Source organism: Macrobrachium rosenbergii, chromosome 30 (genome assembly GCF_040412425.1).
Source record: "Macrobrachium rosenbergii isolate ZJJX-2024 chromosome 30, ASM4041242v1, whole genome shotgun sequence".
NCBI lineage: Eukaryota > Metazoa > Arthropoda > Malacostraca > Decapoda > Palaemonidae > Macrobrachium > Macrobrachium rosenbergii.
The window spans coordinates 36686820-36711219 of NC_089770.1; the positions used below are offsets into that span (position 1 = coordinate 36686820).

The 24400-nt window shown below is 40.6% G+C and overlaps 1 long non-coding RNA gene, 1 other non-coding gene and 2 pseudogenes across 2 annotated transcripts; all 4 read left to right on the forward strand.

The window, feature by feature from the left end:
• LOC136855180 (thiol S-methyltransferase TMT1A-like) overlaps positions 1-24400 on the forward strand; it is a 93641-nt pseudogene that overhangs the window by 51248 nt on the left and 17993 nt on the right.
• On the forward strand, positions 1768-1872 carry LOC136855185 (U6 spliceosomal RNA). Its single transcript, XR_010857945.1, has one exon. It is a non-coding gene; the product is annotated as a U6 spliceosomal RNA (small nuclear RNA).
• Positions 3368-3478, forward strand: LOC136855191 (5S ribosomal RNA; annotated as a pseudogene).
• LOC136855181 (uncharacterized) lies at positions 10282-10995 on the forward strand. The gene is made up of 2 exons (XR_010857943.1): positions 10282-10404; positions 10792-10995. It is a non-coding gene; the product is annotated as an uncharacterized lncRNA (long non-coding RNA).

Genomic DNA, 24400 nt, shown 5'->3' on the forward strand with positions numbered 1-24400 from the left:
GTTTGTTCATGAGACTTACCTGCCAGATATATATATAGCTGTATTCTCCGAAGGTCCGACAGAATTTCAAATTTCGAGGAGGAGCTGTTACGAGTGGCCGGTCAGGTGGTTAGTACCCATTCCGCCGCTGGGAGGCGGGTATCAGGAACCATTCCCATTTTCTATTCAGATTTTCTCTGTCGCCGGACTGTCAACACCTGTTGTCAGTTCCTCCGCCATTTGGATTTCGAAATTTGTTGTCACTTAAGTATTTTGGTTGTTTTTTGGTATTCGACTGGATCTGTGACTTGGCATACGCTCTTTGTGGACCGTTTTTGATTTTGCTTTTGACTTTTCTTATAATTAAGATGTCTTACCTCTAGCTATCGAGTCTGTAGCTTGGGTGAATGTAAGGTGAGGCTATCGAAGACTTTGATAGTTCCTCACTCTTTATGTATGATATTTAAGGGTGTTCAATGCTCTATATAATCGGTAATGAATGTGTGGGATTGTCTGAGGGTGAGTGGAAGAAATATGAAGCCTATATGCTTAAATTGGAGCGTGATAGGCTGAGGAATCTTCCTCCTAGAGTGCATCCTTAGATGGACAGTCAGGGTTTTCTCCTACTAGTAACCCTGTAAAATTTATTACTAACCCTGTAGTTTGTTGCTGCAGAAGGTAATTCCCTGGCTCTCGTGTGGAGTCAATGCGTGCTCTTGAAACTGAAGTGAATGCAATTCAAACGCATAGTGTTAGTGCTAGTGCCCCTAGTGTTGTGGAGGGGGGTCCAGATCGGCCCTATAATGCCTCTAGGCCTGGACCTCTGTCGAACTCCCAGGACCAGGGAGGGGCATGTCGAAAGCCGCATGAGGGTTACGGGGCTTCCCACCGATCTGGCGTCCCTTCGGCAGGTCCTGATGACGCTACCCAGGCTGCCAGGGGATCGTGCTCAGGCACGCATCCTGAAGGAACACACAGTCCTCCGACACGTCCTCCCGCCCCGGGGGTTGGAGCTCTCGGTTGGACTCTCGCCCTCTTAAGAGAAGCTTAGAGGAGAGGACGCTTCACGTCCTCTTCCTCTAGACGTTTGTACTCTTCCCCGAAAGTTGCGTGGATATTCCTCTGCAGAAGAGAATAAAGTGTTTTTCGAATGATCACGCTACTCGACCCCCCTGTCGCGCTAAGGCAAGGGCTAGAGCTTCTTCCCCTGTGGAAGGAAGTATACGTCTCTCGCCCCCTTTCCTTCTCTCAGGTTCAGCCCTTCTCCCGAGAGAGTGGCTTCTCCAACGCGTAAGATTTTGTTGGGTTTGCAACAACAGCTGGATGCTCTCATGAACCTTTCAAGATTCGTTTCTGCCTGTTAAGAGGTACAGACTTTCACCTTCGTCTCCCGCTTCGGGAACGATACAGAGCGTCTGTCGTCTAGAGAGAGTGTTTAGTGGCTTCCTATTCGTCTTCCCCGAGTTGAGGTGTTGGCCTTTTCTCTTGTCTCGCGCCAGGAGCGCGTCTTGCTCTTCGTGCGCTTCTCACGCTTCACGCGCGCCTCACCTTGACGCTCGGCGCGCGCCTATCCATGACGCTCGGCGCGCGCCTATCCATGACGCTTCGCGCGCGCCACGCTGTGACTCTCTTCTAGTACTTGCCACGGAGCCTCTCGCCCGTCACTCCATGACGCTCCGCGACTCGCTTCGCCGTATAGCTTCAAGTCTTGTGTTGACACCGCTCCAGTTGTTTATCATGTCGCACAACTACCCGCTTCAACATCTGATGTCCTTCTTAATTTAGCCAGTACTTGCTTCGGCAGTACATATACTAAATTGGAACGATACAGAGAAGATTAGCATGGCTCTTGCGCAAGGATGACACGCTAATCGTGAAGCGTTCCACATTTTTTATGTTTACTAAATCTTCGACGACTTCTTTCGTTCGGGAGTTCCCGCCACGTATCGGCGAATCGAACTACTTTCACCACTCACTCAAGACCCGCCAGCTGCGGAAGAACATCCTCTTTCGTCACAGCCTTTGTATGAAGAGAAACTTCTTTCGTCTTCTTCTTCCTCTGATTATCAGACTCTGGCTTTTTTCTTAAGGATCTGTTTCCTGAGACTTTTCAACCTTCGGCTCCTCTCTCTCCACCTTCGCAGTTGTCTTTGTCTTAAGGGGAGCGTTTGACGAAAAAATCGGAAATCAAATTTTCTGGGATATTTTTTATATGGCATCATACATATCCTGACTATCTTCTCAGAAAGTTTTATTTAAAAGTTCGCCACAGTTAGGAGTTATAAACAAAACAGTAACCTATCATAGTCAAATTACATTTTTCATATAATGTAATGATATTGTCAGTATATCGGTGGTAATTTCCTTTTAGCTATGGAATAATATCTGATGCGATCTATGGCAACCCTGTCCAGACATAGTACGCATCAGCGAAAGACAGGAATGCCGCAGGGCAGTCAGTGGCAGTCAGTCAGTAGCAGCTCAGAGCTTGACTAAGTATGACGTCGCTGGCCAACCTCAGCCGTGTTTTGACACTTTCGCTTCATTTAGCTTCATTTAGCGAAGTTATATTACTTTGCAGGTCTATTTTTTGGCTTTTCATTATGTCATAAAAACATCAAACTGTGTAACGGCAAGCAAATAAATACACAGAGAAGCAAAAATATCGTTTTCTCAAAACTAAAGTTATCGACATTCAAACTGCATCTCCTTCATAACGCTTGCACCGATCTCAATGATACAAAAAGTAAACGAAAGCTAAATGTTTGCATAACAAAGGGGCTTCCATGGGAAGCAACACGAGACCCGCACCACAAGAGAGAGTTTTTTTCCCGAAGGAATGTCACTTCAAGAGAGGTAGCAAGTGACTCCTTTCATCTCCAGACTCCCTTTGCAACCAGGCTTCATTTTGCACAAGCCTGGAAAGAGTGAGGGGCAGACGTTTGGTCCCTCCTACTGTTAGAGAGAGGTTACTTGATTCCCTTCCTGTCTCCTCCTCTTTTGTTTTTTGTTTCCCAACTGCCTTCCTGTCAAACAGAAAATTGTTTGACCTGCTCGAACAGATGTTCGAGCGGAGAGCAGTGGAACAGGTCTTGGACTCGGTGTTCCCCGGGATTTTACTACAGATTGTTTCTAGTCCCAAAACTTTCAGTAGGCTGGAGACCCGTCTTGGACGTCAACAGGTCGAACAATTTGGTCCGGAAGGAAAAGTTCAAGATGGAGACCTCGCAGTCAATACTAGGAGCCCTTCATCCCGGGGATTGGATGGTATCTTTGGATCTCCAAGATACTTATCTTCACGCCCCAATTCATCCACGTTCGGTGAAGTATCTCAGGTTGTCTTGGGGGACTAGACGTACCAGTTCAGGGCTCTCTGCTTTGGACTCTGCACAACGGCCATACCACAACCGCTTCTCGTCCGATCAGCGAAGTTAAGCAACGTTGGGTCTGGTCAGTACTTGGATGGTTGACCGCCTGGGAACACCAGATGCTGTTGGCGTCACATTTTGCTCCGAGGGTGTTTACACGTCTCATGGAAAACGTTGCGATGCAGTTGCATCTGTCGCACGTCAGGATCTCACTCTACTTGGACGACTGGTTGATTCGAGCGTCGTCGAAGCGAAGGTATCTGGAGGACCTTCAGTTGACTCTGCAACTCGTGAAGTCCCTGGGACTTCTGGTCTGTGGAGAAGTCGCAGCTGATCCCCTCACTGTCCATTGTGTCTGGGAATTCAGATCTATTCAGCGGCTTTTATAGCGTCTCCGTCGCAAGAACGGCAACTTCTATGTACGGAAAAGTCTCGGCCTTCTTGGAAAAGGAAACATGCTAGGTGAAGGAAGGAATGAGTCTGCTGGGGACCATTTCCTCGCTGGAGAAGTTTGTTTTCTGGGGAGTCTGCATCTCAGGCCTCTTCAGTTCTTTTTGTTGGAGAACTGGCAAAGCAAGGAAGACTTGGAAGAGGAATTGAGAATTCTTCCTTATATAAAGAGGATCTGGGGTGGTGGCTCGATCCAACGAAATTGCAGAAGGGATCTCCCTCAAGCTTCTGAACCCCAACCTAGTGTTGTTTTTCCGACGGGTCGTCAACAGGTTGGGGGGCAACACTAGAGGGAGAGGAAGTGTTAGGAACCCGGAGAGAGGAACAGGTGTCCTGGCACATCGACTTCAAAGATTTGGCGGCTATCTTTTAGCTCGCCAATTCTTCTCGAGTCCAAGTTTGCAATCGTGTAGTTCTAGCAAACTCGGACAATACTACTTGTTCCCTGTTCAGCCTTGCAAGAGAGATTATTCTTTGAGCCTATGCTCGCAACATTTCGATTCTCACAAGTTTTGTTGCAGGGGTCGAAAATGTTCGAGCAGACCTGCTCTGTTGGCGCCATCAACTCCTGCCGAAGGAATGGACCCTTCATCAGGAGGTTTGCCAAGATGTTTGGAAATTTTGGGGTCGCCATCTTGTGGATATTTTCACGACCTCAAGAACAGCGAGGCTCCCTCTATAAAGCTCATCTGTACTCGACCCTGGGGCAGTTGCGATAGTTGCTCTTCCCTGGGATTGGACGGGAATAGATGTTTACGCCTTTTTCCCCGTTCTAATTCTGGGAGAAGTCATACACAAGTTCACGGCCTCACAAGGGACGAGGATGACTCTCATCCCCACGTTTTGGCCTTCAACCACTGGTTCTCGGAGTTTCTCTTCTGGTTGGTAGACGTTCCGAGGACCCTTCCTATGAGAGCAGACCTGCTCATACAAACCCACTTCACGTGATATCTTTGAATCTCCCGCTCTGAACCTGACTGCTTTCAGACTATCGAAACTTGGTCAGAGCGAAGGGTTTTTTCTGGCCAGGTGGCACGGGCCATCGCTAGAGCCAGAAGTTCTTCATCTAAAGGATATATCTAGCGAAGTGAGCAACCTTCAAAGGTTGGTGTAGAAAGAAGGGCTTTTCCTCTTCCTCTATCACTGTGAGCCAGGTTGCGGATTTTCTCCTTTACTTAAGAGAAAAACTCGATATAGCAGTTCCGACTATCAAGTGTTATCGGAGCATGCTTTCGATTGTATTCAGACACAGAGGATTAGCTTTGTCTGACAATAAGGACCTCCACGATCTTACGAGCTCTTTCAAGACGTCCAAGGTTCCTCAGCTAATTCCCCCTGCTTGGAACTTGGACGTAATGCTCAAGTTTTTGATGTTTAGTCCTTTTGAGCCTCTCCACTCTGCATCTCTAAAGGATGTTACTCGAAAACGGCATTCCTCGCGGCGAAGAGAGTGAGCGAAGTTCGAGGCCGTCATGTGGGCTTCAAGGAACACAATGCTGTCTATTCTTTAAGCCCTAAGTTCTTGGCTAAGAATGATAGGTCTTCTAACCCTTGGCCTAGACACTTTGAAATTAAAGGTTTAGCAGACCTTATTGGACAGGAACCTGAGGGAGTTCTATGTCCAGTTAGAGCTCTCAAGTACTACCTTAAAAGAACACAGGACACTCGTGGTCCCTTGGATGTTTTATGGTGTTCTGTGAGGCAACCAGTTAAACCTATGTCGAAGAATGCACTGGCATTCTTCATTAGGGACGTCATCAAGGACGCACACTCTAGTTGTGACGACTCCAACTTCAAGTTGTTGAGAGTTAACGCTCACGAGGTGAGGGCACTTGCTACCTCCATGGCGTTCAAGAAAAATATGGTACTCAGTGACATTTTTAGTGCCACATTTTGGCGAAGTCAATTCGGTGTTTGCCTCACACTCTTGGCAAGATGTTTAGGTAGCATACGAAAATTGCTTTTCGCTGGGACCATACATTGCTGCTTCAGCAACCTTGGGGACAGGGGGTAACTCTGATCCTATCCCCTTTTTAATTGTGTTTTTGTGGTTGTTGGGTCGACTACTGGAGGCAGTCTTCCCAATCCTTTGCAAACTAACGCTTTAGGTGTTGGTTAGGTGGTTAGTAATGCTCTTTTGTCCTCTTTGTATGGTCTATGATCTAGTCACATTGTGGTCACGCCCCCGTTGACAGATCATCTAGAAGTCGCCAGCTATATAGGTCACTACCTCGCTGGGGTCTCTAGTAAAGCAGAAGCAGACTAGAGTGGCAGTAACCACTCAGTCAGCTACGCTATCAGATAAGGAACCAAAATAATTTTACCAATACTTGGTTTTTTTTCCTAATTCTTGGCTGTCTCTACCCCCTCCAAAGGTGGTATTCAGCTATATATATATCTGGCAGGTAAGTCTCATGAACAAAATGATATTTTAATGATAAAATAAAGTTTGTTCATACTTACCTGGCAGATATATATTTATATTGCCCTCCCTCCTCCCCTCAGGAGACAGTGGCGTTAGAAAATCTGAATAGAAAATGGGAATGGTTCTGATACCCGCCTCCCAGCGGCGGGAATGGGTACTAACCACCTGACCCGGCCACTCGTGTGCCGCGAAATTTGAAATTCTGTCGGACCTTCGGAGAATACAGCTATATATATATCTGCCAGGTAAGTATGAACAAACTTTATTTTATCATTAAAATATCATGTTTGTAACTAAGGAATTTGAAAATTGTTGAAATAGGTCCTCATTTTTATTTATTATAAATTTCCATCAGGCCAACATCATGCAGAATGGGGTTGAAGAAAATAGTTTCGTGATTTTGTATTTATATAGACCCTGCGTTGTTTCATATCTGTTTGTGATACAGTACCTTGTATTTCATAGTAAACTATGTCTTTGGAAATATATGTAATTGCAGTGTGCCTTCATCAATCTTTACTTATATTTCAGGTTGGTTAATTTACACAAAATTGCCACTCATTTTTGATAAAGGCACTGCAGATAACATTTTAACAGTCTAAATTTGACTTTGAAGGCCACCCAAACTTCTTCCCATCTAGATGTTGGACCAAAAACCTTCCAAGCAGTTTACAGTTGATTTAGATGTGAATGTCTAACTGTAAGTATTATGTTCAATTGTATAATCAAAAATCAGTTGTATAACCAAAGATCTTCCAAGCAGTGTACAGTTAATTTAGATGTGAATCTCTCACTGGAAGTATTATGTTCAGTTGTGTTCGTGACTTGATCCTGTTGTAAACAAAAGCCATGGTGTTCCTTTATTGTTCTGTTTCTGCCCGTTCCCAAAACTCTCTTTCTTATTTCATCTCATGATCATTTTGTATATGCTCTGTAATGCTCTGTGTACGAAGGCTCGTATGACTTTTGACAGTTTTCAAGACGATTTTTCAGAGGTACCTGTGTACCTAGGTGATAGTTTTGGCTTAATAGTTTGGAATTAATTAATTATATCCCTCTCTCTCTCTCTCTCTCTCTCTCTCTCTCTCTCTCTCTCTCTCTCTCTCTCTCTCTCTCTCTCTCCAACAAAAGAGGCATAATAATCATAGAATGGGAAAAGGTAGGCGGTCCTGCGCAACTTTCCTTTAGGACCTTCTTGCCTTGAAGGTAAGTCTCAGCAGGTCTTCAAGGACACACTTCACATTGCTTTTAGTAACTGTGTTTCATAAGTATTCAATTATTTTTTCTTTTTTAATAACTGATCTCTTCTTCTTTCTGCATTTCTTATTACCTTCTGTTACTTCTCTCAGATGAACACCATATTTTATGGAAGCTTCTTGAATTTCAAGTCAGTGGCCCCTGTGGTGGCCTTGTTCCATATGTAGAGATTTTATCTTTTGAATAATAATATTGATATTTTAAATAATAATATTAATAACTCTGGTTCCGATAGGGATGTTAGCTGTGTTAACAGACTGCTGAGGTGTATAAAGCGGGCTATTTGAGGGGATGGGGCTATTAATGGTGGGTGGGTTTGGTTGTGGGTGGCCTTGCCTTGTTCTTCTCTCTCAAATCTTGAAGAATCCCATCGTCAGTAAACTGTCTCCTAATCAGACAATGGCTGGATGGATACAGTATGAGGATGCCCTTTGCACTTGAGACAGGTTGCCTTTTTGTAGGCAAGCAGAGGGCATTCTCTTTCATGGTGCCCTTTAGCGAAGTTGGTACGGAGATCGACTGTTGTGTGTGTGTATGTGAGAGTACCAGGCATGAATAGTAATTTTTTTCATGGAAGCTACCATTGTACCCCGAGTTTCTCAGGCTTCAGAATCGTGGTAAGCAGTCTGATGACCCCATTGCCAAGGGCAGAGTCTGTCATCATCAAGGACAGTATCACTGCTCCAGCATGAACGGAGAATGTATTATAGACGCACCAATCGCCCGTGGCTGCGCAAGCAGGGTGAGAGGTGAAAAGTCACGATACCACATGTGAAAGACAGTTGGGTGGATGGGTCATTTGATATGGATTATGAAATCCGGAAGTTGGTCATGAGACAGTTTACGACAATGGAATTACGCCATTTATATTATTTAGCATCACCTGTAAATAATGACATAGAATTGGACTTAGAGACTTGACACGAACGGTGCATATATCTCTGGGAAACATAACGAGGCCAATGGGTGGCACATATAATTAGCCAGCTCTCTCTCTCTCTCTCTCTCTCTCTCTCTCTCTCTCTCTCTCTCTCTCTCTCTCTCTCTCTCTCTCTCATTTGGTCTCAAAGTTATTCTTTATTCTGTGAACAATTTTGTATTATGTATATGATGAGGTAAATATTGCCGAAATCCAACAGGCAATTTATTTCAAAAATATGAAAAAATATTGAAATATTAGAAAGAGAAATAGAGGCTTCTGTTGTGTATGTGTGGAAGTCAGTGACTTCCTGAAGACAAAAGACTGTCGATGCCATATTTACATCCTATGTGTCACTGAGATGAACCTCACCTTTTTCACCTCTACGGTTGATTACAGGATTTAGCAATGTACCTGTCAGTCATGGGTCCTTGTTCCTTTTGATTCGGCGATGTGGGGGGTTTGGGGGGATTTTTGGGTCAGTCAACTATCTTTTTGGATTAGATTGTTAAAGAGAAGACTGTGTGTAGAGGAGAACTCCTTGAAAACCAGGGACTTGAATGAAGGCTAAGGTTGAGTGAGGTGCTCTTCTTCTTCTTCTTCTTCTTCTTCTTCTTCTTCTTCTTCTTCTTCTTCTTCTTCTTCTTCTTCTTCTTCTTCTTCTTCTTCCCACTTGTGGTGCAGTGTCTGATCCCATGCATGCCAGGGCTTGCGAACAGAATGCCTGCGTGGTCTCCTTTTTGTTTAGAAAAAAAAAAGAGGATTAGAAATTTCTGCTATGAATGTAATTTACCAGACGAGGCGTTGGAACGAAAGACTCTCCTAATCTGCAGGAGCTACAATACTGACGAGGAAACATTGAAAGACAATTAGAAAATATATAAGAAGAAGCACCTTATTTTGAAAACGTACAAGGGCCCGCCAGAGAGGGAATTACCCCCGTGGTCACAGGACTCTACATAAACCCAAACAAAGTGAAACACTGAAAGTGTTGAGGGGGGTGGGGGACGGGAGAGGAGCCGCCCTCCTGCTACAGAGGTTGGAAGCAGAACTCTCTGGTGATGATGTGAGGGTACTTACTGCAGGGTGATGTGGAACAAGTTAAGATTTTGAAGCCAAATGGGGAAACATTATGGAAGATGTTTTATAAAGGCTCCTTCGGTGACCTCCTTTGAAGAAGTTAACAGTTAAAGGGTTTAACCTGACGGTTATATTTCGGGGTTCTGTCAAGAATGCAGATGATTTTTTTTTTTTTGACTGGGAAGGAATGTAATTATATCCAGTGTTTTCCCACAGAGGTACAGTAAGGGCCACCTTATCATAATAGGACACACTAGGTTCGTGACGCAGTCTTCATACTTGAAACATGTAAAGATATCTTGAATATTCTTTCAGAAAAACTCATTTGGGTCCGTGGTAATTTTTTTCAAGATGAGAAGGGCTGTCATAGAATCCTGCTTCTTTTAGATAAGAGGCAATCCATAATTATATATTCAACTGGGAGATCTGTCTGTGCAGTTATGTTTTATTTGTCAAAAACCCATGAAATGAGTAGATCTTTCTTCGCTGGGTCATTAGTGGTAAAATTGGTATCTGCTGATATATTGCTCATGCTAAAGCACTCATTAAGACACCTGACAGCTAAATTTGAATGGAACGGGTCCTGTGGTTTTGATTATTACTATTGACAGGATTTAGGACAAAGGTCCCTGTTAATTCAGTGAGTATTTGCTACTCAAGTAAATAGCATGACTTCACATATTAGAATAAGGTGTCCTTTAGAAACAAAAAAATGGTAGAAAACTGGTCTTTCCATGGATCGAGTTGCAAGCAAGTTTATATTGCCTTTCTCTTCCAGTTATGGCCTTCCTGAGAACCTGGGTTATTGGTGATGACACGAAAGTTAACGTTGTCATAGCAAAGTGCCTTTGGCCACAGACAGGAATCCTAGAGTGGCGTGAAGGATGTCGAAATCAGCTTCGGGGAAGAGGTTTTATTCCAGCATGGTAAGTTGTGTGCAAGATAGTTAGTTGCTTCCATTTTCTTGGACCTGTTCCAGCATATTCTGATAAAAAGGGCCAATTATTTTGAGGCGTCATATTGCACGATTGCAAGGAATTGCTTACACAATTGAAATTAATTTTAAAACTAGGATTTTAAGAGGTACACTTACAATTTATTTCAAGATGTTGATCGAGTCATGAGAGTGTGACAGATACTATCAAGATCTAGATAAACTCCGGAATCACCACCTTCGTACAAAAGCACGAGCCTAGGGGAGAGAACTGTGCCTTTATATTGTGAAAGGTTTAACAGAAGTTCCTCTCACCCTCAAAATATATTTGCCCGTAACTGTACTTACAACAGTGTCATGAAGTTCTTTCAGTTTTCAGGTTAACCATCCTCGACCGAGAGAAGACTACACCCCTTCATTTCTGGGGAAGATGATTACAAAGATCTGGTTTATCTAGTCCCCATCCTTGGACGAATGTTGGCGCCCAACAAAATAGTTTAATCCAAGTAAGGGATCATGATATCTGTATCGGTTTATTCCTCCTGTAGACGCACTTCTCTCTATAACTGAATGATTGCAGTTCTTCTCAGCTTTCCTTTCACCTTGTAGCCTCTGTAGTTGTCGCAAAAGTCAATGGTGATGGTATGCGCAGGGGAAATGACTTCATGACTAATTTATATTTAGAGAGAAGCTCTTATTGACTAACTTATATTTAGAGAGAAACTCTTATTGCCTAACGTTCCTTTTAGAAGTATAATTTGCCTGAAAAATCAAAGTCGACAACAACAGAATTCGTGTTAGCTTAGGTGTGACTGACTGACTCTCTTAGTTAGTGGCTGTTTTCATAGTTTTGGGTTTCAAAAACGCAGAAAAAAACCAACTATAGGCATTTGGGCACAGTTTCGGGCATCTTAGAATCAAGACCTAAGTTCCGAAAATTTTTTTGTGGCATTGAATAAAATTATGCAAATTTTGAGTCGGTTTTCCTCGTGGCAGAAACTACCTGAATAGTTCCATTGACATTCGAATGAAGGGATGAGGTTGGTTACCTTGCAAGAAGAACTGCAGGTTTGGAAACTTTAGACCAAAACTGTAATATAAAGCATTTGTCTTCTATCAAGCCTTGGTTACAGTGAAGACCAAAAGGCTTCATAAAGGCTGATCAAATGCTCATTGATCTAGTGCAAGAAAAAATTGTTGGAAGCCATTTCAAATCAGGAGAGAGAGAGAGAGAGAGAGAGAGAGAGAGAGAGAGAGAGAGAGAGAGAGAGAGAGATGATGCAAAGTGTAAGGGCTAAATAGTGGCTTTGGTGTGTCCATGATAGTATTAGCCTTGGCACAGAAAATGACTTAAATATTTTACCAAAACAATTATGCAAAAGTAGGCAACTGGAATGGAAAGGAACCTAGTGTGGAATTACTGGCTCATTCCTGCCTTCTGCTGATGTCTCCTGAATTCAGGTATGTTGGGTTTACTTTCTGTTCCCTCATATCTATCACTTTCCCCTGTAACTTCTCTCTCTCTGCAGGCTGGTTTCTCTTTGGGGCCCTCTTGGTATTCTCATAGCCTGTTGACACTGTCCTGAGGGCTTTCAGCTGAAGATGCAAAGTAAGAAAGAAAAAGCTGTATGAATCAAGTGGATAATGAAGTAGGCTGTTGGAAAAGAACTGGGTTTTACCCTGGGAAATCGTAGGATGTGTGAATCTGAAAGTGAAAGAAAGACTTTTGAATAGTGGGAGGACATGAGGATGTGACTGGATGTCCTTGGACAGTCAAGTGTCCCTTGGTGAGAGTTTTGCAAGAGAGTAAAGTGTCCAAGTGGTGGCTGCTTCTTCTGTATCAGTGTCATTCACACTAACTCATTTCCTTTTACTGTGGTGGTTACAGTCTGCTCTTTGTCTTTCGAGTAAAAATAAAGTAATTTGGAAAGGTTTTACTTTGTTCAGTGTTTTGACCGTTCTGCAATACTGTATGTAAAGGAAACTAAGAGTTTTACAAGTGTTGAGAAAATATTCAGCATTGATCTAGTTCAGTACAGGCTTGGAAACAATTCTGTTATTTTTAATCCTCACTGAATAGGGTGTTCCAATACTTCTAATTAATCTTAAGCTGTCTGAAAGCAGTTAATAAATTCTTTGTGTAAAATTTCCCCGTCATCAGTTGAATTTGCCACACGTGGTGGAAGGGTTCTCCCACTCTCCAGTATGTGGTTACACATTCCGGCTGAAGACTCCCCATCTGACCTGTCTCCATTTTCTGCTATTTAATTATTTTTTGCTACTTATTTTCTCCTGCTTCCTTATAATTACTGCGTTTTGACCAGCTGTTCCTTGTCTTTCCTTCAAATAAGTTCCGAACCATCTCAGTGTTCTACAGCCTCTGAAACATCACTTTCACTATCATCTTATACTTTTCACTTTCACTTTGTTTCACTTTGGTCTTCTGTAGAGCCCTCCACAGGGATAATTCCCTCTCTGGCGCATGTCTGATTACAATATTCATTTCGGGTCTGAAGAAGCTTAAGCGGTTTCTCAGATATGTTGGTTCATCATATTTTAGTGCTTTAAAGACTGTAAGTAGTATTTTATATTCTATTCTAGCTTTTACTGGGAGCCAATGTAGCTCGATTAGTGCTGGGGTTATTCTGTCACGGGGACGTAGTCGTTTCAGCAACCTGGCCACTCTATTTTGTACTCCTTGCAATTTTCGTAGTAGGCAGTTAGGGAGACCGTAGTATATAACGTTGCAGTAGTCAAGCCTCGAAAGTATTTGGTTGCAAATTGCTGTTTTCAGAGTATCTTCGTTTAGGTATTTTCTAATAAATGCAATGTTTCTAATATGATAGTTACAGGTTTTTGTAACATGCAATATATGGTTCTTCATCGACAATTTATCATCAATAAATACTCGTAAGTTCCACACTACTGCTAAAATATTTATTGTTGACGAACCAATAGTTATTCCTTTGAAGTGTTCATATTTTCGTAGTGCACTGTCAGACCCAAATAGCATACTCTCAGTTTTGTCTTCATCAAGTTTCAATTTCTTCGCCGACATCCATTTTTTTTATATCTTTCATTATTGCATCAATTTGACTAATGGTGTCTTTTACCGTTTCGACAGGAAAATAGAACTGGGTATCATCAGCATACAGTTTATACTTAACCCTGTGCTTATTTAGAATTCTAGATGATTCGATTGTGTAAATGCCAAATAGCAGTGGACCCAAAACGCTGCCTTGGGGCACTCCTTTTGTGGGATTTTCTCTTTGATTTCACATTTGATATAACCACTGTAACCTTCCTATTTTCTAAGTAGCTTTTGTACCATTTGTGTGCGTCATCTTAGATGCCTACTGCTCTCAGGTCTTCAAGAAATAGATTGTGGTCAACTGTGTCAAATACTGCGCTTAGGTCAGGCATAACCAGGATGCCACATTTTCCATTTACTATAATTTCTACCGTATCATTTATAATTGCACACAATGCAGCCTCTGTTGAGTGTTTTTTCTGTATGCTGACTGATCATCAGGTATAATGTTGAATTGTTTCAAGTGTTTACATATTTGTTTGTGAACTTTTGTTTCTATAAATTTTGATTAAGTACGATAGGTTCGATATTGGTCTATAGAAGCTTAGATTTTCTTCATCACCTTTTCCTTTATAGGCCGGCTTTATACAAGCAAGCTTTTCACTATTTGGGAAGATGCCTGTGCTAGACTCAGTTGACAATATCAAACTATAGCTCCGGCAACTGATCAGTGTTTCTTGCTTCTTAAATCACTTATGGGAAACGGGTCACTTTCACAATAGGCGTTCTTTTACATTTCTCATCATTTTGTCAAAGTCATTCATGTTCAGTTCTTTAAACTTACTGAATTTGCTATTTCTCATTCCGATCGGCGAGAGATCAGGAGGGACCTCCTTATCTAAACTATGACAGATTCTTTCAATTTTTTCTTCAAAGTAGTCCACAAAGTTATCGGCCAGGTTTTTGTAGTCACTAGTCACGTCAGGTAGAACTTTTTCTCGAGTCCCAATATTCCGGCTAAATTGTCGTGGATTTTGGGGGGATTTTTCTCTACACTAAACATTTTATTGTAATAATATTTTCTTTGTGTTCATAATCAATTCGCTGTAATGATTTCTAGCTGTTTTATACAGTGGCCAATTTTCACTACTTTTTTATTTTTTCGATCATTTCCATAGATCTTCCATTTTTCTTTTCTTTTTCTTGGCTTCATGTAATTCACTGTTAAACCAATTGGCATTTTCTTTAACTATTATTTGCCTTCTTACTTCTGGACATTTATCATTGTAGCTTGACGCCAATATACTTTTGCTATAGAATGCATACCAGCTTACACATAATTTGCCACCTGTCAAGGTATTCTTCAAATTATTTTCTTTATGCTCTCAACAATAAATTCATCAGCTTTAAAGGTAGTTTTGTTTCCGTAAGTGGTAGTTTTTTCTTCAGTGTATAACCTTTCCAGATAGTTATACTAAATGTAACTAGTTTATGTATTGGAGATATCACGCATTCAGGCTCAACTTGTATGTCACTCACAATCGAGTTGTTTTTGTTTTGTATCACTAGGTCGATTGTATGGTTCAATAATAATGTCGGTTTTTTCGCAACATTCACGAGGTTGTGCCTTTCAAGCAACTCTGTAAATTCTTTGACATATTTGTCATCCAGATGTAGGTGGAAGTCACCACAAATCAGTATATTTTTGTTATCAGCTAGCAAGTGTCGAGGAAGTCACTGAATTCATCCAGGAATGATCTCTTAATTGTATGTGTTTGTATGTGTAATTTTGGTATTGATGTATTCAAATGTACTGAACACATTTTGGTTCAGTACAGATACTTTGTACGCTTTTTTGACAAAGATTCCTACTCCACCACCTTTTTTTTTTTCTCTCGGTACATGGTATAAGTTGTGAGACCCGGGCGTCATTTCGTTTATTTTAGAATAGTCACATAATTGCTTAGCCAAGTCTCCGTTAGCATGTATATATCTAGATTGTGATCATTTATAAGATTTCTAATAGTGTTAGTTTTATTTCCTGCGAACTGCATGTTTATTAAATTGCATAGAAGATTATTAGTCAGAGCCATGGAACGTATTATTTTTCACCTTTGACACATTCTAGTGTCACCATGGCCTTTCTCTACACAATTTTTACTCTTGAAGATGCAGCTAGCACATTCATTTGGTTTGTGATTTTCACCACATCTAGGCAAGCTTGGTCATTTCTACAATTTGTTGCGCTGTGACCAAATTCCTGACATTTATAGCACTGATAGGGCATGTAACAGTCGTGTACTTTGAAACGGCTATACAGTGTAAACAATTTGTCACTTCTATCATAGATAGCGTTTCGTATTTGTGGTGTGCATTTGGTGATATACTGTTTATATTTATCTTTGGCCATCATTTCCTTTGCAATTTACCCCTAAACTTTCGGTAGTGCCTTTTCGATCGTTTATATAAAGTAAAAGAGACTTCTAAAGTGATTTTGTGAAGCGGGGAAACGAACACATAGGCCTAACTAGGACTTTTCCTTCAGGCTTGAGTTGTGCTCTGGTTTGAAAAATGGTCATGAAAATATGTCAGTTTCCAGCAGAAATGGCGTAGCCATCCTGCTAAAATCCTAGTTACTACTAGCACCAAGAGTATTTATAGTTATGCACACACAGTAGACCTATAAGAGCACAACGTGAGACCTGTGGTCATAAAAGACGAGTCATCCTTATCAGGATATCGTTAGAGTATAGGTACGGTCTTTTTTGTAATTTACATTTGTCAGTTGTATATTCAGCCCTTTTTTCGTTTACGTAACTTATTGCAACGTCTTAGGTCGTGTTGCAATACTTGTCCTTCCATTGAAAGTGAATACTGTCTTGTGATTTCTCGTATGGAGGTACAGTACGTACGAGATGATGGTCTCGTAGCCAGCCTGGTGTTTTGGGATGACGGTGGGGGAGTTCCTTTGGAGAGGGTGGGGTAGGGAGGGGTTATTTTCCAGCAAATTTGGACCTCTCCCAACGAAGTTAACCATAAAATTACGCCGTGGTGTTGTATCAGTATCGTATTTTTCCGTTTTCGTAACCTATTGTATATATGTGGTATTGGAATACTTATCATTACATTAAAAGTGTTTAGCCAGGTCTGTTTGCCCGGGGAAAGGGGTTGTTTTCAACGAAATTTGGACCTTTGCCAACACAATCCTAATTATGCTAAGGTGTTATATCAACACCATATAACAAAGCCAGACATTAAAATACTTAAATATTACATGAAAAGTGTATAACCAGCTGTTTTGGGAAAGGGTGGCGCTTGTTTCTCCACCAAATCTGGAACCTTATCAACATTTACCTAAACATTAATCATAATTAAGCAAATGGAATATTATTTAATATCGTATTGGAAAAATAAAGTCCTCAGTATTATGTATGTAGTATATTGCTGTATACAAGAAGCTTTCGCCAACTTGATAAGTTGGCCTCTCCAGCCAGAATAAACGGAAATAATAATACATTTAGGACAACATTATTGTCCTAAATGCATTGATTCTGGCTGAAGAGTCCAACTGATCAAGTTGGCGAAAGCTTCCTCTATATAGAAATATACTACATAAATATTACTGTGGACTTTTATTTTTAAAAATTTAAAAGATCACGAGAAAGCGATACAAAATCTAATTAAAAGATCACGAGAAAGCGATACAAAATCTAATTAAAAGATCACGAGAAAGCGATACAAAATCTAGTTAAAAGATCACGAGAAAGCGATATAAAATCCACACTAGCGTTGTGTTGCTACGTCCAAGTATTACAATGTATGCATGAGGATTAGTATTGAATCCTATTTAAACTACATAAGAGACTGACTAGACTACTTTAAGTTCTTCTACGTATTGTAGAATCCTACCCTTATTGCGCCCTAAGTGTCGATGCTCGTATGTTTTATATTGCGTCGTTTATACATATGTGAGGTAGAGGTCCTAGAGGCTAGAGGTAGCCATTCGCTACCCGACTACCCTACCGTCCACATCTAAAGTTTTGCTATTTATTTACGAGTTATTGACGTTGTTATGGACACACAGACGCCGTGGGTTTAATAGATGATCAGCAACAGTCTCCTCTTGATATTTAAAGTAATTATTACAAGTGGGAAGTAGTTTTAGTTAGCGAAATATGACTGTAAATGCCGTAAACGCGACAGAGTCCATTAGGCATTTGCTAGTGGCCGTAAACACGCCTATTTGGCGACTGATTTAAAGCGAGAAGTTTACATTTACGAGTCTTTTTTTTATTCGTTTATTCCTTTTGACCTTTTATTTTCATCGTGTCAGTTCAGTTCCAGTTAGCCAATTCAATTTCCCTTTGGCAATCTGGGAAAGTTCGTCCCCCAAAAAGTAATTATTCTCGTTTCCTTTCAGAATACTTTTTATATTATGTATCTTGAGAGTTTTAAACTGTAGTAAAACTTTTAAAAATATGTACATTTATGTATTTACTTGAGAGGTTTTCCCTTGCAAGTGTTTAAAGCAGGTTAGGCAATTTTTTATGTATTGAAAGTTAAACTCTATATATTTTTGTTTTTACACACGTGTTTAAAACAGGCTTGGTTTTTTTTTTATATGGTATTTCTATATATATTGAAAGTTTTAAACGTCGTGTAGAGATGTTTAAATAAAAACCATTATACATTTTTTTTATGTAAGAGGCTTTCTTAGTAGTGTTTAAATCAAGTCAGGCTATTTTTTATATGTCTATTGAAAGTTTTAAACAGCTGTGTATAACCTTTTAAATATAGTACATTATTTACTTGAGTAGTGACGTAGCTGCCATTCCATCATGGGGGGGGCCTAGGTAGGGCCAAGATATTTTTTAAAATTGCAAGAAAATTACACAAAAAATGTACCAATTCTGTAATTAGTAGAATATACTATTCTTGAATATATATATCCATGTGAATAAAGAAAATGATACTATTAGTATAATTATTCTTTATTCACTTGAAATTATAGAGCTTCATTTTCAGTTAATTTTCAACTTTATCATATGCAATGGGTAATTTTAAGACCATGGCTGTCCGCGGTGAGGTAGCAGTATATGGCAGTTGACGTTTTTCCATAGAACTTTACCTGCTGAACAAGAATTTCATGTGAATTTTGTCAGTCGGCTGGAACTAAAGCGTTACTGACACTTGAAGACTGCACACCGGTACCGTGGGTCCCTGCACTTATGACGCATACAGCTCAAGGGTAAATTACAGTTTAGCCGCAGCCACGGGCAAAATGTTACCCTAAACTCATGCAAAGCAAGCAAAGCAACACCGAAAACGTCAACATTCATTTGACAGGCTACCTCAACTGCACACTAGCCGCTTGCCATTATATCGAGCTAAGAAACGTAAACGGGGTGAATGTCCACAAGAACTCTGCATGCATAAAGCACCAAAATTAAAAGTAAAATGTAATATTTTTCATATTTAAAGCGTTTTAGACCACTTCTTATGATGAGAAACACCCACAATTTTGCCATATTAGCTATGGAGGGTTGGGGACAGGTATTGTCTAACCTTATAAGTCAAAAATCGAAAATCATTCGATGGGGAACTAGTTTTTCTGAGAAACATTACAGTAAAAAACCTCATTTTCGAACTAACTCCAGTAAGATCAAGTACACGAAGTGCTACTGGATGTAGACAAACGACTTAGAAAATTTTCCGAGGATGCCGATTAGATAATCATTAATATCTCGGATATGGTGAATCTCACTCAAAAAGTGTTCAGAGACAAAGTTTTATTATTTTATATTGTAAAAATTATAGTGTGACCTATTTTCTTATATCTCACCGCGGAGTTGTTCTGGACATTGACCTAAACGGGAAACAAATCCGCCATCTTGGGTTACGTAACCACTAGGGAGCCATATGTTCAGCAGGGGGGGGGAAGGTGGGGTACTGCACAAAAGGTACACGTTGGTAAAGAGACGTAGGACTGTTATGTAGAAACATGGCAGTAAATGACAGTTACCCAAAAAATAATAACGCTCCTACATGAAAAGCACTAAAACCTAATAACACCAAAACACAGGTGACCTAACTAACTACTAATAAAGAAGATAGTTTAGGAACCTTACCTTAAAGGGGTGGAGGGTACAATTCAGTCTTTGCCTTTACGAACGCGTGGAGCCTCGTCTTCGGGTCATCAAAGTGGATTTTAAAATAGGCCACTGTCAAGTACCTGACGAAGTTGTACCTCCTACGGCCGTACCTAGGCGTCGTCTCACGAAGTTCCCTCCACCTCCTCTCAATAGTATTTGTATGGGCACCAGTTACTGGGTCCACAAAGTTCATGGAGTGATTGACGGTTAAGTGTACGTAACCTTCGTCCTTCAGGCAGTCATAAGCTCTCCAGCAATCATATACAGTAGTTGTCCCCGGTGCAATGTAGTCCTTATAACTAAGGTAGCAATTGACACAGGTAAGTGGCAAATTGTCCTTGGTTACAGGCTCAGAGGAGCTGGAAGTTCCGGGGGTGACGTCTGCCATCGTGCTGGGTTGAAGAGTGAGTGAACTGTGCCGGTGAACTGCACCGAACAGGTAGGAAGGATGAAGTTGGGGGCTAAAAGTGTATTTCTGCTTTGAGTTTTGGGTGGTGGAATGGCGCTGCGCGCCTTATCCGCATTTTTTTAAATAATCTGGCAAGCTCCATGCTCTGGCAAGCGGTAATATTGTGCTGCACGCGCGCCAACCACAGGGCTTACAAAAATATGTAAAAAAGGTTTCTTTAACGTCACTGAGAGAAAGTGGTAGCGAAACGTCCTGGTAAGACCCTTTCTCCTCCTACCCCATATACATGCTTCAGGTGTCTGCCGACAAATGTAAAGTAATTTTGTGTTTATGGTAAAATCATGTTGCGAAGAGACATCAATATATTTGTGAACGGAAAAGTATTGGAAGAAGGTTGTAGGCACAAGCTACAACGAATAGGAAACGGTTATAAAACAGTTGAGCAAAAGGAATACATGTAACTCGAGTTTGTATCCCCAAATTCTCCACCTGGGTGAAATGTAATGTTGGGGTAACGTTGCAACGTGATTGGTTGGGTACAGCCACCCGCCAAAAACCCACCAACTACTCTCTCAGTTGGAGGCATTGGGTGAACCAAAGCCCTGTAAGACCGCGCATGCGATGATGGCCTGAATCAGCAGTAGTAGTGATATGTGAAAAGTGCCTTTGTAACGGCTCGCACTTCCATTTATTCTCCTTATTTTTACGCTTGTTTTTCGTGTTCCAAGTGACATATGTAACTGGAAATACAAAGATAAGGTGCCCAAACCTTTTCCCAAGTTATTTACCCCACCCAGAACCCCGGATTCCCAACGGGTCCCCTCACCGTGAGCTATTCTCAAAAGTGTTTTTACCCACCCAGGCCCCAGAGTCTCAACTGGTCCCCCTTAACGTCGGCTACAGTTCTAAGGTAATTTACAGCTTAATTACAGCCGAGCGACAAAATATTACTTTAAATTTTTGTTCAGCAAGTAAAGTTCTATAGAAAATGTCAACTGCCATAACTAGAGCCCACCTGGACATATTCTGTCATTAGATCTACCATATATATATATATATATATATATATATATATATATATATATATATATATATATATATATATATATATATATATATATATATATATATATACAGTATATATGTATATATATGTATATAACATATATTTTGGTGAACTATATAGTATCTCTGTGTGGCATAACTGCTTTCACCTTAACTTTTTCTACAGTTTTTGGTTGCTAATTATGAATTTACCTTTTGGAATTTTTAGCGCTCCAGTGTAATTAACCTGTAATTAACCCTTGCCAGCAGAAGTCCATCCAACAATGGGTTTCCATACGCGATCTTCTCAATAGAGTATGGCTACGTCTGTTTCGAACTGTTCATATCCGGCAAGTGCAGTAACTTGTTAACGATGGGTACCCAACACCCCCCCCCTCCCGGGCCAGTACTAAACACGGCGAAGGGACATTCCATTTGGCCGACAACAGACAGATGCACCGCCAGTATCAGAACCCCTAAAAGTATAGAAAAAAACAGTTGAAATGGTTAAACCAGGCGCGGATAATGTCGTGTAGAGATGTTTAAATAAAAACCAATAAACAGTTTTTACGTAAGAAGCTTTCTTAGAAGTGTTTAAATCAAGTCAGGCTATTTTTTTATATGTCAATGGAAAGTTTTAAACAGTTGTGTATAGCCTTTTAAGTAAAAACCAATACAGTGCATTTTTTACTTAAGAGCAGCGGCGTAGCTGGCATTCCATCGTTGGGCCTAGGTAGGGCCAAGATATGGTAATTCTAAGCCGGCTGTCCGTGGTGAGTTAGCCTATGGCAAAATGACGTTTTTCAGTATGTTATTTGACGTGCTGAACAAGAATTTAAAATAACATTTTGGCGGTCGGCTGTAACTAAAATGTAATTGACCCTGAAAACTGCACACATCTGTAGTGTGGGTCGATACAGCTCAAGGGTAAATTACAGCTTAGCAGCAGCTACCACAAAATGTTACTAAATTTTTAATTGTAAAGCAAGCAAAATAACACAGAAAACGTCAATTGCCATAGTAGTCAATTGACACTATTCATTGCTTATACCAGGAGTGAAGAAACTTAACAGGCAAACAATGCCGCCATCTTGGGAATTACGTAACCACTAGGAGCCATATGTTCAGCGGGGGTGGGGGAGATGGGGTTACGGCACTGCACAGAAAGTACAAGTTGGTAAAGTGACGAGGACTTACGCAGAGACGATAAAGGTAAGTAACAGTTACCAAAAAATAACACTTCCATATAAAAACACTTTGGTAATTCAATATATTAGCTCCGCGCCTGTTTTTACCTTTTTCAACTGGTTTTTTCTACACTTTTAGGGTTCTGATACTGGCGGAAGATGCATCTGTTTAGTACTGGCCCGGGGGTGTAAATGGGTACCCATCGTTAACAAGTTATTGCACTTGCCGGACGGAATATGAACCGTTCGGAAACAGACGCATTTGCACTGATTCTTGTGAAGATCGCGATGGAAACCCCTTGTTGATGGACTTCAAAGGTTAATTACACTCGAGTGCCAAAAATTAAAGGTAAATTCATAATTTTAACCAAAAAAATGTAGCAAACGTTAAGTTAGAAGGCAGGTGTAACCATGAGCTACCATAAGTTCTACCGCTCTCTGTCAGGGGCACTGAGTGAACCGGAAGCTCCCTGTAAATCGACGCATGCTTGAAAAAAGTGTCTTGGAACGGCTCCACTGTCTATTTATTCGGCCTTTTTTTTTTTGACGCTTGTTTTTGTGTTCCAAAATGGCATATGTGACAGGAAACACAACAGTAAGGTGCCCAAACCTTTTCCCAAGTTATTACCCCACCCAGAACCCCCGATTCCCAACGGGTCCCCTTACCGTTAGCTATTCTCGAAAGTGTTTTCACCCACCCAAAACCCAGATTCCCAACAGGTCCCTCTTACCGTCTTGTTTTACATTTCTAAGGTAAATTACAGCTCAATTACTTTTGGCCGCCAAAATATTACCTTGAATTCTTGTTCACCAGGTAAAGTTCTATAGAAAAACGTCAACTGCCATAGGCTAGCTCACATGGACAGCCACCCTAGATCTACCTAAGATATTTTTAATATAAAAAAATTACCCAAAACTAATTTACTAATTCTGTAATTAGCAGAATAGACTATTCTCATCTCGTATTATATGCAAATGTATCAAATATACTTTAAAAGCTTAAAGGTTAGCTACAAAGGGAATTTCAACGGGGGGGCAATTATCTGACTGGGGGCCCCAGGCTGCCCCCATAGCAACGCCTCTGGTTTAAGAGGCTTTCCTAGTCGATTTAAACAAAAACCAATATACATGTTTTTTTTTTTTACTTAGGCTTCCCTAGACGAGTGTTTAAAAAACTTTATTTTTAATTGCTAAGTAAACCATTCCTGATTTACCTTAGGCTAGGTTAGGTTAGTAATTTTTTTTTTCTCAAGAATTAGCCCCAGGTTAGTTAGTCAGGCCTATCATAGACCATGGCATATATTTTTAAGGAGTATGTTTTTGCAGCAGCTGCTGGTGAATCATTATTTCCTGAATTTATAAAACACTTTCTAAATTTTGTATTCTTTTGTTTTTTACCTAGGATGAAACAGCGTTTTAGGCATTGAGGGATTTGAGACTCTGGGATTTGACTATGTGACTTTGTATACTAGTTAATGGTAACTATTGTTACATAATCCAAGTTGATGTGAGTTCAGTTTTCCTGCTTCTAAACCACTAGTTGGTAGAAGTCCATTAGCCTAAGCTAGCTTATATATGCTGGTTGAATGCCCCAGTCTTTTGAGGGGCCTTAAATTATTGGTGAATTTCCGAATCCAAGAAGGCAGGTGGTCCCAACCCTTGCAGATTTGGAGGAGTAACTCTAGTTATATCTAAAGTATCTTAGGTGATGCAGGCTATTTATTCTGTCTTATTCTGAGTTCCAAAAGTGACCAGTAGAATAGAAGAGAATACAATAATTGTATTTTAAATCTTAGGCTCGTCTTATCTGATGTTTTCAAGGTTGGTGTTTTCAAACTTTGTTACTTTTAGTCTTTACAGAGGAGAAGGTTATTGGCCTTGAGAATGAACTACAGAGTACTCTATGCATTACAGAACTGTTATTCATTTTTGTATGTCATTGTATCATGTGTTGTGTGTTGTTAGTAGCGGTCTGTATCCCCTAATATCATTTATTTTTGGCGCATTTTGTGTGCAGGTATACATGTTTTTATTTGTGATGGTTTTTTCAACTTAGCTGTTGAGTTCAGTGTCCCCACGTTGGTTGGTAACTGAGTAAACGTTCTCAAACTTTAGAGGTTGCTGTAACCTCCCACAACAATTAATTGAAGTTCCTGTCATGGTCT